This window comes from Myodes glareolus, chromosome 5, assembly GCF_982192425.1.
Source record: "Myodes glareolus chromosome 5, mMyoGla1.1, whole genome shotgun sequence".
NCBI classification, from domain to species: domain Eukaryota; kingdom Metazoa; phylum Chordata; class Mammalia; order Rodentia; family Cricetidae; genus Myodes; species Myodes glareolus.
Genome location: NC_142030.1, coordinates 98,632,492 through 98,652,414, shown reverse-complemented (window position 1 = coordinate 98,652,414; position 19,923 = coordinate 98,632,492). Strand labels below are relative to the sequence as shown.

At 47.7% G+C, this 19,923-nt stretch overlaps 2 protein-coding genes across 2 annotated transcripts in view; one reads left to right on the top strand and one right to left on the bottom strand.

The window, feature by feature from the left end:
* The window catches only part of Gpr39 (G protein-coupled receptor 39), a 197,004-nt gene that overhangs the window by 159,375 nt on the left and 17,706 nt on the right, over window positions 1–19,923 (top strand). The gene's annotated exons all lie outside the window — the stretch shown is intronic.
* Lypd1 (LY6/PLAUR domain containing 1) overlaps window positions 12,815–19,923 on the bottom strand; it is a 69,951-nt gene continuing 62,842 nt past the window's right edge. Inside the window, exon 4 of the transcript XR_015001465.2 lies at window positions 12,815–12,966. The gene's annotated coding sequence lies outside the window, so the exon portion shown is untranslated. The remainder of the gene's footprint in view (window positions 12,967–19,923) is intronic.

Genomic DNA, 19,923 nt, shown 5'->3' with positions numbered 1-19,923 from the left:
TAGATTCTAGCTTGTCCTTTTCTGTCCTTGGCTAAATTTCTGTATAATGCTCTCACTGACTCATTCATTCCACCCTGAGGAGAGCGTGTGGGATGGAACATAAAGTCAGTCTCCTGGTCACCGCTAAGGAATATGAAGTCCAGAGTTAGTTAGGTGGGGAGCGGTAGGGCAGCTCTGGGCCTTGCGGGAAACTGACTGGGGTTTTATTTCGAGCAGCCTCAGGGGCCCATCTGAGTGGGATGGCCTATCTTCTAAGGGAGCCTCTCTATAATTTAGGGAACCTCGGGGAATGTTCCCATCTGCAGGCTAAAGCTGTCCTTGAGGCCTGACATCAGCAAGAGGCAAGTTTTATCTGGGTGTGGGACCAAGTTGCTCATCTAAAGGATGTAACAGCTGTAAGAAACATCCTCCTCATGGGTCCTGTAGACTGATATTTCAAAAGGGAATTGTTCCAACATGCATCCGCACGACTCACCCCCCACCCCCGCCCCAGATGCTGATGTTACAAAATGGCTGTGCGGGAGGGAGCCCTCTTCCAATATGGTATGTATTAAAACATTTCTGAGGTAGGGCTTTGATTTTTAATTTTATGCTGTGGGCAGGCAAATCGGGGTCCTTAATAGTAAGGAGGCCAGAGGGAGAATGTTTCAAAAACAGAGAAGATCTTATCACAGAGTACAGCTAATGAATAATTATTAAAACTCAGAAATCGCTGGAAGAGAAAGCAAGAGGTAGCAGAGCAATTCTCTGGCCTCAGACCTGCAATGAAACCTTTGGAGGGGGGTTGGGATCGTACACAGTGCTGAGCAAGTAAATCCCCCATTGTCCCCTTACTGAAACATCAGTGATTCAAGGGGGAAAATTAAAAGAAGAGGAAGAGGAGGAGGAGGAGAAGAAGGAGGAAGAGAACATAATGCCATTTTAGAAGTCCAAGCTCCTTGCTTATAGGATAGATTGACTCAGTTTGGATTTTGGCTCCTTGTTTTTCTGAAGCAGAAAGTCATAACGCCAAGAGAAAGAACAAAGCACCCTGATTATGCTCGGAATCAGTTTCTAAGAGGTGGGCAGGAGTGTTGGGGCTGCTGGAGGCTCCAGGCCGGACGGCTAAATTGTTGAACAAGTTCAGTCTCTGCACAGTTCCCAATTGCCGTAAAAAGAACCCTTGCTCTCCACACGCACATCTTCTGAACAGGTGGCCTCCAGCGTCCTGTCGTTTCTAGGCCCCATTTTGTCAGCTTGATGCTTCAAGGACAGCTCCTCTGGAGGTCTCTGTCCCCCTGCTTTCTTCCTGGCTCAGGCCTAGAAAATCCCGTCAACTGTCAAATGGCTGTTTACAGTTCAAATGCTGACCCGCTGAGTGTCCCTGTCGCTGGGCTGGCAAGCCCACAAGCTGGCTACGGCTAAGCAGGTAACATGTGTATTTGTCGCTCTTTGGAACTCTGCAGAAGAACAGAAAAAGCAGCCACCTGCATCCGAGATGCAGTGCAGCCTGTATTCATTTCCATCGTCATGGGATCCCTGCTGGGGCTTAGAGCATCTGGGGTCAGCTCACCTTTACGCAGCCATTAGCTCCTCTGCTGAGAAGCTGGGACCCACGCAGGAGCAGGGCAAGCAGAATCAATGAGCCCTCGGATGGCACTTTCCTGGCATGAAGAAGCTCATTACCGAGGGCCTTGGTGCAGAGCTGCGTCTTCCTGATTGATCTCTTACCAACGCTGCAAAGCCAAATGGGCCTGCGAAAGAAATAAAGAAATAGGGGCAGAGGGAATAGCTCAGCAAGTAAGAGCACTTGCTGGATATGCATGAGGACCTGAGTTCGAATCCCCAGTATGCATGTAAGAAGCCTAATAAAAGGGTCTGCAACCTCAGCACTGTAGGGGGCAGAGGCAGGAGATTTACTGGGACTTGGCATCTCTAGCCTAGGTCTAGCCTAGCTCCAGCTTCAGTGAGAGACCCCATCTCAAGGGCGTAAGGTATAGCGTGTTAAACAGAACACCAAACATCCTCCTCTGGCCTCCGCCAGTGACCAGGGTCACAAACATAACACACTCTGAAGAAGAGATAACCAAATGAATGAATAGGCATGGAAGCACTGTTGTTTAGTTGGTAAGAGAAGGGGGCTTCCAGTAAGTGATATTTTGTGTTTTATTGCCATTGGTGTATGATTTGAAACTCAGAGGGAGGGCACAGTGCAGCAGCTGGGAGGATGCGGGCCCTGGGTAGAGCACATTACAACAGCTGGGAGGATGCGGGCCCTGGACAGGGCACAGTGCAGCAGCTGGGAGGATGCGGGCCCTGGACAGGGCACAGTACAGCAGCTGGGAGGATGCGGGCCCTGGACAGGGCACAGTACAGCAGCTGGGAGGATGTGGGCCCTGGATAGAGCACATTACAGCAGCTGGAGGATGCGGGCCCTGGATAGAGCACATTACAGCAGCTGGAGGATGCGGGCCCTGGACAGGGCACATTACAGCAGCTGGAGGATGCGGGCCCTGGGTAGAGCACATTACAGCAGCTGGGAGGATGCGGGCCCTGGATAGAGCACATTACAGCAGCTGGGAGGATGCGGGCCCTGGATAGAGCACATTACAGCAGCTGGGAGGATGCGGGCCCTGCACAGGGCACATTACAGCAGCTGGGAGGATGCGGGCCCTGGACAGGGCACAGTACAGCAGCTGGGAGGATGCGGGCCCTGGACAGGGCACATTACAGCAGCTGGAGGATGTGGGCCCTGGACAGGGCACATTACAGCAGCTGGGGGGATGCGGGCCCTGGGTAGAGCACATTACAGCAGCTGGAGGATGCGGGCCCTGGGTAGAGCACATTACAGCAGCTGGAGGATGCGGGCCCTGGATAGAGCACATTACAGCAGCTGGAGGATGCGGGCCCTGGATAGAGCACATTACAGCACTGGAGGATGTGGGCCCTGGATAGAGCACATTTCAGCAGCTGGAGGATGCGGGCCCTGGATAGAGCACATTACAGCAGCTGGAGGATGCGGGCCCTGGATAGAGCACATTACAGCACTGGAGGATGTGGGCCCTGGATAGAGCACATTACAGCAGCTGGAGGATGCGGGCCCTGGATAGAGCACATTACAGCACTGGAGGATGTGGACCCTGGATAGAGCACATTTCAGCACTGGAGGATGTGGGCCCTGGATAGAGCACATTTCAGCAGCTGGAGGATGCGGGCCCTGGATAGAGCACATTACAGCACTGGAGGATGTGGGCCCTGGATAGAGCACATTACAGCAGCTGGAGGATGCGGGCCCTGGATAGAGCACATTACAGCACTGGAGGATGTGGGCCCTGGATAGAGCACATTTCAGCACTGGAGGATGTGGGCCCTGGATAGAGCACATTTCAGCAGCTGGAGGATGCGGGCCCTGGATAGAGCACAGTGCAGCAGCTGGGAGGATGTGGGCCCTGGGAGAGGTGGTGTGAGGTGATAGGAATTGGAGGAGGACTGGAGAAGGCAGGCTCATTTATCTCCATTGCTCTCATACCCTCCTGGCCTCTTGTCAGGTCAGTTGCTTATCCTTAGTCCTGGCCAGAACGCCGAGAGCAGCTCATTCTTGGGTGCTTATGGTTGTAGGCTACATTTTCCACTGCCCAGGCAGTGCACTGAGAGGATGGTATGTTTAGAAACAGATGCTAGAGATATCAGGAGAAAGGTATGGTCACCTTCAAACTCGGGCCAAGTTCCCTTCTCAAATCAGTGCTCTGTGATGTATTTTTATTATTTTTTAAAAAGCTGGGGTTTTTTTTTCTGTCCTTTCTTTGGAAACCTTTGGGGATTTTTGTCCTTCTAGTTTGGGTTTTGTTAACCTTGGGTTATGCTGGCTTTGAACTCACTAACTCACTATCTTCCTGCCTCAGCCTCCTCGATGCTGAGATTGAACAGTGAGATAACCAGCTTTAAAATGAAAGACCCTAATTACTCGGGTTCAGGACTCAATAAGCCACGCCAATGGAGGCAAACAGCAAGAGGATTCTTTATTGTCAAAGGCACTAACGGGTGACTCAGTACTCCAGTGAGACTGAGCCCCCCCCATGTATTTTTCCAGCAAGCATTTATAGGGTCTCAGGGTTACATAACGGGGAAGCATAACAACAGCAACATCATTGGTCAATTCAAATTAACATGTGGGTGAGTCAACATCAGGACAAAAAACAAGTCTAGATTAAGTCAGTTTTAGTCAGTTTCTGCACCCTTGGGTTTCAATACATAAAGGACTGGGCGTTTTTCTCAACACTGCTTCTGCCGCCCACAAATAACCTGTTTTTACCCCCTTGGCAGGTGTAGCCAGTCTCAAGACTGCTTCTGCCGCCCACAGATATCCTATTTTTCCCTGGCCTAGTTGATCACAAAAACATCTTAAGATGGAGACTAGGGTTGGGGTCTTTCAGTGTGTTGTTTCTTTCTTTCTTAGTCAGGATCTCATGTAGCTGAGGATGTCTTTGAGCTCACAATCTTCCTGTCTTACCTCCCAAGGGCAGGACTACGGGTGTGTGCCACTAATCTGGGTGTTATATGACATGGGGCGTTAAACCCAGAACCTCATGCATTCTAGGCAAACACTCTACCAAATGAGCTACATTCTAAGTCTAAGGTCAATGTTCTCAAACACTCCAAGTCTACCTCCAGGCACGGATGCTGGGGCTCCTACATTCTCTTTCCGGCAGGGGCTGCTTCTGATGCTGAAGGCTTTAACGCTCTGGGCTTCTAGTGATTTTCTCTTCCTCTCCTTTGTTCATGTACCCCTTCCAGCTGGGACTCCGTCATCACTCTTCGCTCATGTAGCCTCTTCTCCTTTCTCAAAACAAGTCCTCTGGATCCAAGTCCTTCCTGCCCAGTACCCAGCGGGTAGAGGGGGTTTGCAGTCTTTGACCTGTGCTGAAGGCCGACCATTGCTGGTCTTGTTCTTGGACCTCGGCTGCAGTACTCGCCTGATTCCTCCCAAGCCACATGGGTCTTTGGGCTTTATACTTGAATGTAAAGCCTTACTCCTTCCTCTTGCAGTACCCTTTCACCCGCATCTCTCCCTGGCACCCACGACTTGGTACAAACACCGCTTGCCCAGCGATTCCTTATCCGCAATTCTTAACTTTCTAACCGATTCCATGACAGCTGGATTGCACGCATGGTGTTTGTGATGTTTAATGTTGTCAGATCGAAAGCATCCATCACCTAGGAGACAAGCTTCTTGCGATGACTGTGATGGGTTTTCTAGACTGGGATAGCTGAGCGGGGGAAGAGCCACCCTGAATGAGGGTGGTGCTGTTTCTTGGACTACTGTCCTGGTCTGAATAAGAAGGATGAAGTGCAGCATTTACCTCGGCATGATGTGATCAGCTGCCATCCCTGCCTCCATGACTCCCCCACCACGATGAACCGTGTCCTCAAACTTTGAGCCAAGCAAGCCTTAAGTTGCTTTTGCAGGCATTTTGTTACAGACCGAGAAAAGCCTGACACAGGGTTTCTGACTATCTGCTTGCCTGTCTGCCCACCCCTTGGCTGAAGACCTGGGGCTCTCACTGCCCTCTGGTCATGGCTCTCGGCATGAGAGGCTCTAGGCATTTCTCTACTCCCTGAGATTTGTTTCCTTTTGTTCAGTGCTAACTGATCCAGGGTGGTCTGGGATCCACCAAAACATCAGATCATCCAAGGTTCCTATCCATAGTACTCACACTAGGCCATCCCACACCAGTTAAGACACCACTAACTGCCTGATCACATGACAAACAGCAGGAGATGACTTGGAGAAGATTCCTCGGACTCTTGTGGATTCCAGAGTGGAGGGTTCCTGAGACAGCTAGGGTTCTTCAAAGCCACCAGGCCATATGATCAGGAAAGGGATGGAGAGGTCAGTGAGGGGCACTTCCAGAGCCAGGGTGGCTGAAGACACAGTCACCCCTCTCTCCGTTCTACTGATCAGACACATGGGAATCCCCACTGGGTGGGAATGTAGACTCCATGGAGCAATGAGCCACAGGATCTATTCTCTGGTCACAGATGGACTGCGGGATTCTGAAGTCTTCAAGCCTTCAGAAGCAACTCTACTGTCTACTGTCCTGCCCAGTCCTGTCCTGTCTTATCCTCCTCTCCCCTCTTCTATTATACCTTCCCTCTCCTCTCTCCTCATTCCCCACGGGAGAACAAGGGATCGGAGAACCTGCCATCTCCTTCTTGCCACTAACAGCTGTCCTGCAGAACTTTGATTTTATTTTTGTGTTTATGTGGGTGCACATATGTGTGCTTTTGTTTGGAGGCTAGAAGTCAACCCCAGGGGTCATTCGTGAGAAATCTCCCATTAAGTTTTTAAGGTAGGGTCTCTAACTGGGACCTGGGACTTGCCAATTAGGCTAGGCTGGCCGACCCCTGAATCCCAGTGAACTTCCTCTCCCTGGCTAAGCACTGAGAATGGAATTCAGGTGTTTACACTTGTATGGCACACAGTTTGCTGGCTGAGCTTTCCCTTCTATTCCCCTCCCCTCTTCTCTCCCTTTTCTCTTTTCTCTGTTCCTTCCCTCACCTTGCCTCCCCTCCTTCTTCCTTCACCCTTCCCAATCTTAAAGAGTGCAAAAAAAGACTGCTCTAGATTAGGTTTCTTTACTTGACCAGATGGTGAAGACAGAGGCCAAGTTGGCATGCTGAGAACAGCTCATGGTGAGCTCTGTCCCCATCACCACCCTTGAGAAGCCATCAATCACTCAATCACTGGGCTCCTTTTCTGTCTCCAGGCAACAGAGCAAGTGCAAGCTCAGGTGAGAAACCAACCCAGAACCCTGGTCCATTGTGTATTTCAGCCTAAGTCAGTTAAGCATCTCCATGTACTGTTGTGCTCGGAGCCACATTTTCTCCTGTTCTGGGGTAAAGGAAGACCTAACAATCCGCTTGAAAAACAGAGACTTCATCCAAGACAATGCTCCAAGCTCCAAAAAAACTTCATCTGACAATGTCTCTCTCCATGGTGGATTCTGCATGGCGGAGCCCTGTCTCTTCACCAGCTAGGACTGAAATTATTATATGAAAATGACTGGAGAGGGCTGCTGGGGAGACAGCTCTGTGGGTAAAAGGCTTGGTGTGTGCGCATGGGAAAGTAAGTTCAGCCTTTCAAAGCCTAAGAGTCAAACGCCCCACACTGTCTGACCTTCTTCAGCTCTCCTTCCTCCAGAAGCCAATTGGTGTTGGCGCTCCATCTCAGAACTCCCCCGGGCCTGGGCATCGCTACCGAGTCTGATTTCTGCTCCTTTGACCCACCTCACCGCCTGCCTGAGGCTTGATTGATTGCTTCCTTGGTGATGCGGGGATGCATTTTTAATTTTCCGGCCTCAGAGTTTTATCTAGGGACTGCTTTAATCAGTTCTTGCAAGGAAATTGTTGCTTGTTCCAAAGCAGGAAGGCGCTCTTTGATGCTGCCAGTACAAGCGCCCTTTCACACTGCCATCTTGGTCTTCCCAGAGCCGGCTTTTGCATGTTTCCTGAGCGGGTCAAAGTTTATCTCTGTTATTTTGGAATCCAGTTAATCAAGAACCCTATGGCGAAGCACTTTCTTTATCTTCTGAGATGCCTCTTTTGTTGTAAACCAGATAAGCTTATATGTGTTGAATTTTATCCTGATTTCTTGTCCTGTCCTTATTAAAATATTCCAACTCAAGCAACTTAAAGGAGAAAGAGTTCAATTCTAGCTCCCAAGTCAATGTACAGTTAGTTCATCATGGTGGGAAAACCAGGACAACAAGAGCTTGAAGCAGTTGATCACATGACATCACATTCAGGAAACAGACGAATGGATGACCACAAGTTGCTACCTGGCTCCCTTTCTATATCTAAACAGTGGAGACTCCCAGCCAGGGAAAGGGCACCACCCAGTGGGTGTGTCTCCCCACCTCAGTTAATGCGATTAAGGTAATTCCCTACAGGTATGCCCAGAAGTTTATCTCCCATATGATTATCGACTCCATCTTGCTGACAACACCAGCCAACACAGGATCGTTACATTGCCCAGTTTGATGATTCTTATGTTCCTATCACACAGATTCTAATGACCGTAACTTTAAGGTAGGTCCTGTCTTCAGGACAGAAACAATGTGTGCTTGCTGCCCATCTTCGGGGTTACTTTGGCCATTCAGTCCTTTGCATTTCTGTGTGCACTTCAGAGTCAGCTTGCAAATGTCTGTGAGATATCGGCTGGGGTTCTTTTTGGTTTTAAGTCAAAGTGGGAGAGAATTCAAAAGTTTATACTGTTGCATTTCCTAACTTGAATACGATGCTTCCTTTGCTATCTAAACTGGTAAATTTTTCTTTAATTTGTTTAAGCTATTAATGTGTTTGTATGTTCCTGTGAGCATCTGTGAGTGCTGACACATGCCACAGTGTGTGTGTGGATGTCAGAGGACAAATCATAGTTATTAGTTCTCACCCGCAATCTTTTTATTGTCTTTTCTTCTTTCTTATGCATGTGTGGGTGTGGGTCCATGTGTGCATGTGTGTTCACATGTGTGGGCATGTGTATGGTTGCACAAGCATGTGGAGGTCCCTGGTTGCTATCAGTACTTTTCCTAATTGTTCTTCCTTCTAATTCCTTGAGGCAGGCTCTCTCAATCAAACCCAGAGCTCACTGATTTAGCTAGTTTCACCAATCCCATCTCTGCATTCTGAGGCTGGAACTAGTGGCAGGCTGGCACAGCTACCCTGTCTTTACATGGGTCCTGGGAACCTGATTTTCGGTTTAGAGCTTTACTCACCGAGCCATCTCCCCAACCTGGTTTTTCTCTCCCTTGGTATATGATGGCGGTGTTGACACCTCCACTGAGTAGTTTACAACTAACCCCGCTGTAGATGCTTGTCTGTGTCCAGTGACAAACAGCCACTCTCTCAGTCCATATCTTGTCAGTAGTTCGTTCGTTTGTTCATTCATCCATCCATCCATTCATTCACTCATTCCTTTATTCATTTGTTTGTTTTGTGTATATATGTGAATGTGTGTGCATAGTGTATACTTGTGTATATGTTCCTATGTATGTATGTGTATATGCAGGTGAACATGCACCTGTGTCCATATGAGGAGGTCAAAGGAACACCGTGAGTGTCTTCTCCAAAGGGTCTCTCATTGACTGAGAGCCTGGAACCCTGTCGTCTCTGCTTTTGCAGTCCCAGAGTTCCAACTGTGTTTTACCACATCTGGCTTTTTATACTTATGCTGAGGATTCAAGTTCAGGTCCTCATGCTTGTGTGGCAAGCACTCTACCCACCGGCCTTTCTCTTTGTACTCTCTCTGCTCATGGTCTGACTGCCACTATCACCAGCAGAATCCTCTCTCCTCCTCAGGGCCCATTGCCTCTCCTAAAAGCTTTGTTCAGCCCATCCCTGGCTTCCTTGCCGGCAACTTGCACTTTTCCCCCTCTCCCTCTGTCTGCTGCGGAGTTTTCTTCACGGGATCTGTGGGGTATCCTGCTGCAGCACTCTGTCTGTCTGTCTCTGGGCTCAGTCACTGTTCATGCGAGAGCTCCCTGGAGACTCATTTGCCCCAGTATTTTGCATGTCCAAGGCTAGGATTTCTTTCACTGGCTTTACAGAAAATGCTATGTTGGTCCATGAGCTGCTTTGAAAGAATCTGAGTAGTTGGACGTTACAGAGAAAGAAATGGAGATTTCCTTTTCCACTTTGAGCTCCGCTGTGCCCTGGTGTCTAAGGTTGTGTTTGATTGATACCCTTTCTTAAAGATGTTTCTGTAAAGAAAACACCTGCATAGACGCACACCCAGCCACCGCACGTTCCTCTAGCTCCTCTTCCTTTCTTTCTAATTAAGTTACCTTTATTTGTGTGTGGGTGTGCGTAGGCACATCCATGTGAAAGCCAGAGGACATCTCGTGGGAGTCAGTGGTCCTCCTCTTCAGCCTTGTGGGTCCCAGGAGCTGAGCTCAGGTCATTGGCTCAGCAGCAGGTGGCTGTGTCCTCTGAGCCGTCTCTTCTCCAATAGTGCAGTCAAATGATGCCTGTTTAGTGGGTTCTTCTTTTTCCTTAGTAGCGCAGTGTAGCCTTGGGTCCACGTCAGCGAATACAGAGCCGGCTCATTTGTTTAGCAGATATGTAAGGATACCCTCTAATGATTAAGTACCCTCTGCGGATGGATATTTGAAGTATATTAATTTTTCCTGGTGGTGAACTTCTTTGTACTTTAAAAAAAATTGCATATTCTAGTAGATTTTGTATGGCTTTGCATCCCAGAGATGGAGATCTGGGAGTACACAGTATGTGCCTATGGGCTTTGGAGGCCACTGGAAAACTGTCTTCAGGAGGCTGAACGGGTTTCCTCAGCAAAGGCAGATTGGGAATAGTTCTCCTTCACTTCACCCCGAACCTCATTATTATTGTATTTCAACAATCCTTTAAAAATTTAATTGTGGTCTCCACGTACCTTCCCAAGAGTCTTTTACTTATGGGAAATGCCTTCTCCACTTAATCTCATTTGTTCTCTGGGTTATTATTAATAATTTTACCAAAGTCTTATATTTAAATATGTTTTTAAAATTCAGATGCGAGAGTCAGTCAGGTACGGTAGTGCTAGCCTACAGTCTAGGGACTCAGGAGGAAGAGGCAGGAAGGAGTGTATAAGTTCATGGTCAGCCTGGAAGAAACAGAGAGTTCAAGGCCAGCCAGGCTGACATCATGAAACCCCATCTTAAAAAATATCAGATTAAGTTCTTAAGATTAGAATCTCGGCTTGAATTCAAATATAGGTTAGACAGCTTCCTCTGCATAAATAAGTCTTTCAGAGTATTGAAACCTTCTCGTGTTCTTCTGCCCCTTAGGGCAATGCAGGGCAGAAATGAGGCAGTAAGATCTGCAGTAAAGCATTCACCAAAGCCGGAGGAGTGAACACAACTACCCCTAAAAGCAAGAGGCAGACAGCTCTGGCTCAAATACTTCTTTTAATTTTGTCTAAATTTTAATTTTCTATGTGTCCATTTGTCTATGTTTGTATATACACACCATGTTCATGCAAGTGCCCAAGGAGTCTGTAAGAAGGCATCACCCTGGCTGTGATGTCACAGGAGGGTTTGATACACCCAACATGGGTGCTGATCTGATGTCACAAGTGGTTTTGATACACCCAACATGGGGGCTGGGAACTGAACTTGAGTTCTCTGGCAGAACAATAGGAACTCTTAACCCCTGAGCCATCTCTCCCGTCTTGTCACAAATACTTTTTGGTTTCTCTCTAGTCTCCTTTTGGGATCCTTCTTTGAAATTCTTTGGTCTGCGGGGATGGTTCCCGTAAGCACATCCCATTCCTCTCTACACATAGGAAAGCCAGGGGAGATGTCTCAAGCTCCTCTCCCTGATTCATAGGGGAAATGAAAACAGAAGACATTTCAGAGACAAATGGCTGTTGCACTGGTCAGGCCGTCTGGCCAACTGACAGAGGTCACCCCAGCATCCTCCCCTTCCATCACTGAAATTTACTGAACCTTGTCATCTCAACCCCATATCAGTTTGCTAGATTTTCATTTCAATTTCAAGTTGTTCATTCCCTCTTTTGCCCAGACTAGTAATTTCAGGGGCTGTATTATAATTTTGAGATGTTGTCTGAGGAGCATTACAAAACATTAGAGCACATTTAGCCTTGAATTGTCACTTAAGATTATTGCAGGGAATTAGGGCTTTCTCGATCGTAAATGTGACAATAGATTGAGAACACGACTTCTATTATGACTAAATGGGGACAAAGAGTAAAGAAGTGTTAAGCACACAGATGCTTCTTGTGTGAGTGCCAAGAAACCCAGAGAAATTAAAGCCATGGCTGGAGGAGAGGGATGGGGCTGGGCTGCTTGTGGATCACTCCGTCAGTGTGGCAAGAGCCTACAGGGTGCCTTTCCTTATGACCAAACTGTAGCATAGGGAAGAGGCTGGCTGGGCTTCACAACCATCTCCCATCCTATCTCCATCCATCCCCATTCTTAGTGCTTCCCCCAGGACCTTGAATTACCAACTTCACTTGATGCTGTGCTGGTGTCCAATGGCTGTGGAGGTCCCCGGGGAACAGTGGGTGAAGGTGGGTTTGGAAGGCAGATGGAAGGCCAAGGGTAAGAATAGTCCTAGAACCAGTATGTAGGAGTACAGAAGACTCCATCCTATAACCAGTACGTAGGAGCACAGAGACTCCATCCTGGAACCAGTATGCAGGAGCATACAAACTCCATCCTGGAACCAGTATGTAGGAACATAGGAACTCCATCCTGGAACCAGTATGCAGGAGCATAGGAACTCCATCCTGGAACCAGTATGCAGGAGCATAGGAACTCCATCCTGGAACCAGTATGCAGGAGCATAAGAACTCCATCCTGGAACCAGTATGTAAGAGCATAGAGACTCTGTTTTTATTTGCTGCTTTAGTTTGGCACATTAATAAGAGATACTTGCCCTTGAGCTTTGTGGAGCCTGCAATGCACTTGTCTGGGTTAACTGGAGCAGGCCTGATTAGTAAGCAGGTGACATCTGAATAGTGGACTAGAATAGACCTGCACAGGTGCAGACATATGAAGAAGTAGGGTCTGAAAAGTTGTGCTTGCTGCCAGCTCACCAGAAATTTCTTCTTGGCCTGATAGATGCTAAACACCAACACAGTTCAGTCCATACTCTGGAGGCCTCAGGCCCCTACACAGTGACTCTCCAGACTTCTACCATGAGGCCCCATGTACAGGATGTTTCTCTAAAGCTCTATGAGGGAGTGTTTCATGGCTCTTAGTTGGTGATGCTATCATGCAAGAAACAGAACGAGGAATGGCATCCAATTATCCACCAGACTCTTCCTCTTACCTTCCCTACTTTCTCCGTCACCTCCATCTCAGTGGCCACACTGTGTCCCCAGGGTCACTGGGAATGGGAACGATGTTGCCCACACTTCTTAACTCTTTCCCCAGTGTTTGTTACTTTTCTCCTGCTGTCGTAAGATACCTGGAAAGAACAAAGAAACATAAGGGAGGGCAGGTTTCTTTTGGCTCGTGGATCATGGGAAAATCTGTCATGACGAGGACAGCATGGTGTCTGGAGTGTGGCTGTCTCCACAGTCAGGAAGCAGAGGCTCCCGGGTGTGACTGACTCATTTTCTCCTTTTAATTCAGTCTAGGACCCCAGCCCGTGGGACAGGGTCACCCAAATTCAAGAAGACCTTATTTTCTGGCTGAAGGAAATATAGATGCTTCTTCACAGATATGCAAAGGAGCTTGTCTCTTAGGAGATACTACTTCCTGTCAAGCTGGTAATCCGTGTTAACTGTCACACACCCAATGGACCATGTGTGCATCGCGCACAAGAAACTCACCCTCTGCAGCATGACTTCGTTGTCAACCTAGTGTTTCCCTGGATCCCCTTTCTACATCCTCTCCTCCCCGTTCTCCTTTATCTATGGGTCCTATTTAACTCAAGCAATCACCTTCCTATTTTATATGTTTGTTTAAATTTTGGGGGTTTGCTTATTTTTTCATACGTAGTTTCTTTTCTTTCTTTTTTCATCCTTCCTTCCTTCCTTATTTCCCTCCCTCTTCCTTTCTCTCTCTCTTTCTTTCTTTCTTTTTTATATCTGCTCTCCAGGGAAAGCTAGAAATTCTGTTCTGCCAGCCTCACCTGGGTCTGTTTCCTTCAGTTATAGCCACCCGCTTGGCCCCCACAACTTGGACCAATGAAAGTTTCCCAAATTCCTTTCACCTGCCCAGAACCATCAGTGCTGAACTTAGGCAAACTCCTTAGCTCATTAATGAAGTATCTCTCAAAGAGGAAGTTGGTAGGTACATAAGATTGTCTGGAGTCTTCCTCCGAATCACTGTGTCGTGAGCCATTTCTGGATCTACTGCTGCCGATGGTCTGAGTGGACCACACAGATGATGTCCGTGGCAGAGTTTGGCTAAGTCCTGCTTCTCTTTGTTTTCCAATTAGCTCCTTAGGAGGTTTTTGTGGGACAGTCAGTGCCTGAGGTCTCTTGTCAACTTTCAGGCATGTACACAAGACCTTCCATGGTAATACTTGTCAAGTTGTCGTCTGGGGTGCACATCTGGCCGTCGAGAGATGAAATGGGTAAAGAGAACAGTGACAGTAAGATTTAGCATCCGACTCGGACTCCAGACTGTCTAACTGATATTTGGGCCACATCTCCCATGTTAAGTGGATTTAAGGATGCCTGCTTTCCGAGGTCACTGTGAAGACTGTGATTGTAAAACCCAAAGGAGATCTTGGAGAAGTTAATTCATTCACTGCAACCTTTGGGTTTCCTTGCTCTAATAGCAAGAAGGCTTCTAGCTATATCCACAGAATACCAAGGAATAAGGAGCATCCTTGGGTCCTAATGCTCATGTACCCTAGGGATGCTGGGTCTACATTGCCCCTAAAATGAGCACACTCTTATGTCCCTCATCTGTTGTGGGGGACAGGATGGAAAGCAGAAGAGGTAGCATGGGCACAGGAGAGACTATGTGTGTTCGTGTGAAGGTGTGTGTGCTGGTATGTGTGTGTGTGGAAGTTACAGGACAACCTTGGGAGTCATCCCTCAGAGCCCATCTACCTGTCTTTTACAGACAGAGCCTCTCCCTGGCTTGGAACTTGTCAAACAGGCTAGCCCAAGTGGCTAGGGAACCCTCAAGATCCTGCCTTCCCGCCATTGGGACTACGAACATCTCCCACCATTGGGACTGCAAACATGTCCCTCCATACCTAGTTTTATCAAAATAGCATGGACTTGGGGATTGAACTCAGGTTCTCATGCTTTTAAGACCAGCACTCTACCTACTGAGCCATCTTGCTAGCCTTCCACAGAGTTTTATTGTGACTCTGGCAACTTGTGATCACAGCCATCTTGCTTCTAGGTATTAGCCATTTGGACAAACTCCTGTCTACTGCCTGCTCACATCTTCTGTGTTTTCCCCTACTGGATCAGCTGCAGTTTGCTTCTTTTGCGGGAATGTTTTCTATGTCCTGAGAGTCTTTGTTGATTCTGGATCAGTTTGCAGAGTAAAAGCAGGAAGATAAATAAATAAACTGGGCCAAGTATTATGAAGCAGAAGCCAGGCCAAGGTGACAAACATCAGCAGCCTAGAGGTGGGGTGTCCCCTGTTTCACAAAGTGCTTGGGGAGGGTGGGAATGTTTAAGAGGTTGAGAGCTTTTGAAGGAAGTGGTTCACTGGGAGTGGCCCTCCGAGCCCAGTCCCATTTCCTGTTTACTTTTAATCTCTGTTTTCTGGTTGTTTATACAATGTGACTGGCTAGTCTTTTGTTCCTTCCTCGCCATGGTGGACAGTATTCTCTCAACTGTAAGGGAGAACAAACCTCCCCTGCCCCCTTGAACTGCTTCTTGTCACAGCAGTGGGAAAAGTAACTCATATAATTTTGGAAGGCAAATTCAAAGGCCAAAACAAATGCTTCTAGTAGGCTGGAAATGAAGATGGAGACTTAACTTCAATGTACGGCTTGGCAGCGCTGTCAGGACCTCCTCTGCCTGCATGTTCAAGGGTGGTCACCTTTAGAGGCCAATAGTGAGTAGATTCTTCCTGCCTTATGATGCTGACCCAGCTTTCTGTCTGCCTGTGCTCTCTCAGGTTCATAAACTTCTGACATTTTATGGGCCTCTTAGTTCAGCCCCCTAATTTTCATAATGATCAAGCAAAGTCCAGAATGGTTAAGTCCCCAAAGTCACACTGTTGGTTAGGACACAGCTCAACAGAATGCAAAGTCTCCAGTCTCCAAAGGCATTTTGGTAGGTGCTCAATGGTAAATCAATCCATAGCTTCCTCTGACCATATGTAAGGTCATGGAAAGGCATCGGTGTCTTCTACTGCTTTCAGGGTTGAGAGAACTGGCTTCAACCCAGAGGACTCAGCCTGGGAAGGTGTTGGCTGATCCCTTGTCTTCAACTTTCTCCTTAGTCTGTTTGACTAAGCCTCCTTTGGTGTGTTTTCTGACTCCAACATAAAGGTCTATACTCAGTGATATCTTGAATGAGATAGGAGGAGGGGTAGCTGGTTTCTGTAACAGGAAGAAAATAAGTAAGCATAGATTTCCTATAGAAGGGAATGATCGAGTTTCTTTTTCATCAAGAGAAAGGAGAGAAATTCCACTTTGAATAGATAAAGTCCATATGGTTGAGTGAGAAGAGCAGCCATCCCTGCCCAGCGCTCTGTCAGTTTTGATGAACGAAAGTGCATATTGTTAGAGCTGAAGGGGGTTCCAGGTATGCCTGAGTGGTTGAGTGGTATGCCCTTCATCAACTGATGAATCTTCTGTGTGTCACTGAGCTGAAATCATCTCTGTAGTTGGAACTCAGAGTTAGAAGTAAAACATGTTCAATTGTGGCTGGGCAGACGGCTTGATGATGAAGGTGTTTGTCATACGAGCATGACTACCTGAGTGTGGATACCCGGTAAAGAGCCAGGTGTGGCTGTGCATGGCTGACCCAAGCACGATTGTGTGGGCATGGAAAGATCCCTGGCACAGAAGAGATTCCAGATGTAGTGAAGAGACCCTGTCTCAAGAGTAGTGTGTGTGGGGGGGGGAAGGTGAGGAAGATATTCAATGTTACTCTTTGCTCTCTACAGGTGCACACATGGGCACAGACACCTACACACAAGTATATACATGTGAGCATGTGCACAGACATATACACAAGATAACTGTATTCAGTTTAGCTTCATCAAGAGTACAACCACCCCCACCACCCCTGCCGCCGCTGCCACACCACCACCGCCACCAAAGCCAAGAGAAAGCCAACTGTAGTGACTTGCACCTATAGTCTCGGCACTCAGCAGGTGAAGTCAAGAGGACCGGGAGTTCAAGGTTATCTTCATCCTTGGCTGCATACCCAGTTTGAGGTTACAATGGGCCACATGAAATCTTACCTCAAAAAACCAGGAGAAAAATTGTGCTAGCTCTTGTGATCGAAGTCTATAAGTGGACTTCATGGCCTTTGACTCATTCATGAAGCTTGTGCTTCGGCCTCCTGAGTGCTAGGATCACGAGTGTGCACCCTGCTCCCCACATCTTGTTCCTTTGATTTCTTCCCCTGTTTGCCTTGGCTCAGGAGAACCTACGGGGCAGTCCTCCCGTGTTAGGGAAGTCATGAACTATGGCTTACAGACGTGCATTTTTCTGACTGAGCAAGCTTGGCAGAGAACTGCTCTTCAGAGCTTCCAGCGCATGCCCCAGGCTTCCTCTGCATTGTCTGATTTGAATCCCACACTCGTGGGGATGAAAAGAGCCCCTAGGACCTGGATTATCCACTGCTTCACTAGATGTCTGTCTTTGGAGGGGAGGATGGTCAAGGGTAAAGATCCCCAAAGGAACAGAAAAACGCTCTTAGCGGAGAACTGGGGAAATGGCTTAGTGGGCAAAGTGCTTGACGTGAAAGCGTGAGACTTAAGATCAAATCCCCCCAAACCCGTGTATAAGGCAGTGTAGTAGCATGGGTCTATGTATGCCACACAGTGACTCTATTGGGCAATGTGAGGCCAAGACAAGAGCATCTCTGCAAGTTCTTGGGCCAACTGGCTGAGTACAAACAGTAGTGGAAACCTAAAGAGAGACCTTGCTTAAACAAGGTGGACAGTGAGGACCAATGCTCAAGGTTGTCTTGGGCTTGACACATATGCCACAGCATGCATACACCTCCAGGTACACACTCAAATGCATGCAACATATGGATACACATAGACAGGTGCTTTTAGCAGAGAATAGTGAGTTAACTATAGGCAGGTAGAAAATTAGTGACTACCTTACCATCCAGATGATAGAGTGGAGCCATGTATAAGAAACCCGTGTGTGAGTCAGCAGAGCAGTTAAGACTCTATTTTGTCTTTGCCTCAACCCCAGGGTTTAGGTGGCAGAAGGGAAATAACATTGATTGATTATCAATATACTGGCTATTGACATAAATCTCATTTCATATTCCTTCCACTCATCCAGCAAGGAAGATATTCATTTCTCAATTTCAAAATCAATGAAAACAAGGACAGGAGGCTCAATAACTTTCTCTTCAGGGTCACATACTGGTCACTGAAGGGGGGGGGTAACGTGCTGGTCACTAAAGAGGGCCATTTGATTCTCTCCCCTCTCCCCGCAAGCCGTGCTGCCTTCAGAGCTGGAGTTTCAGTGCCTGGGGCCGTCAGAGCTGAAGGAATCAGTTGAAGCTGAGGGGAAGAGAAAGTGGTCCAACCTAGATAGGCCTTTCTCTGTCCCTCCCCTCTGTCCATCCAGATGGCCTTAGGGGAGTATGTCTCACCAATACTTGGTCTCCCTCCCTGTGGTTAAAGTGCAGTGGGGTTGGGACAGTCTGGACCCAGTCAAGGAAGAAGGCAAAGTTAGTGATGGGGAGGGTGCCTGGCTGCGCAGACACAGACTCATTCCAAGGCTGCTCTGGGGTTATGTTCTGGCTTTTTCTCTCTTTTAATTGTGTAGTGTGTAGTGTGTGTGTGTGTGTGTGTGTGTGTGTGTACGTGAATGATTGCATATTGCATACATGTGTGTGTGTGTGAGTTGTGTGCTCATGAACTCACACTTCGGTGTGAGTATAGGCACATACATGTGTAGGCACACATTTGGAAGTCAGAGGACAACCTTGGGTGTTATTCCTCACATTTTTTTTGAAATATGGTTTCTTGTTTTGTTACCGAGTACCCTGGTCTAGCTGTTTCCCATCTCCCCCCCAGGAGAACTGGGATTACAAATGAATGACACCACACCTAGCCTTATGTGCATTCTGGACGTCAAATCTCGGGTCCTTACTTACATGAGAAACACTCTACCCCCTGAGTCATCTTGCCAGCCTTCTATTCTGGCTTGCTGATGGTGTTCAGTTCTGTCATGCAGCAGGCCAATCTGGTCCCCACGCCTCCCGTTCTTCTCTTTGTGTTTTACTTACATCCCCATCTCAGTGACAGCTCAGGACATAGACTCCTCCTGCTCCTCCCCCTTGGTTCTTGCCGATGGCCTCCCTTAAGTATAGCCTTGCCCTGTGTTCAGAGTGCCTGATACACAAGAGATTCAGACATCTTGATATTCCAGTCTCTCTTTTCTGGGATGGATTTATTTTTCTGGAGAGAACACTTAGATTTCTTTGACTAAACAAAGTTTTATTTTAAAACAATAAAAAGTTTTTATTAAGTGTTTGTGTGTGTGTGTGTGTGTGTGTGTGTGTGTGTGTGTGTGTGAGAGAGAGAGAGAGAGAGAGAGAGAGAGAGAGAGAGAGAGGGAGTATTGGTGCTCACAGAAGTCAGGAGAGGCAAAGGATCCCCTGTAGATGGAGATCCAGGTGGCTGTGAGCTGCCAGGGGTGGGTGCTCGGAACCTAACTCTGGTCCCTGTAATAACAGTGAGTGCAGAGTGCACATCTTAACCACTGAGCCACCTCTCCAGCCCTGCTGTCCTTCATGTCTCCAGCATTGCCCAGGTTTGGTGCAGAGTGCTACATATTGGTTGTCATGTCAAATCTGAGGGATCTGCAGGTTTTTGTATGGTACTAGGTGGGGGTCTCTGACAGGGATCATGGAGAATTCTCTTCACACACCAAGGGAATCACTGATTGACCCCTAGGACAATAGTTCTCAATCTGTGGGCCACGGCCCCTTTGGGGAGTCAAATGACCCTCTCACAGGGATAACCTAAGACCATCAGAAAACACAGATATTTACATTACAATTCATAAAAGTAGCAAAATTGCATTTGTGAAGTAACAATGAAAATAATTTTATGGTTGGGGGTCAGCACAACATGAGGAACTGTATTAAAGGGCTGCAGCATTAGGAAGGTTGAGAACCACTGTGGTAGAGGTCCTGGGTATCTCTCGAGACTGGCGCTGGTTCTTGGAAGTTACATCTCCCTAGAGAGATGGCAGATCAAACCAAAGTGATGAGAACACCCTTCGGAAGGGAATGAG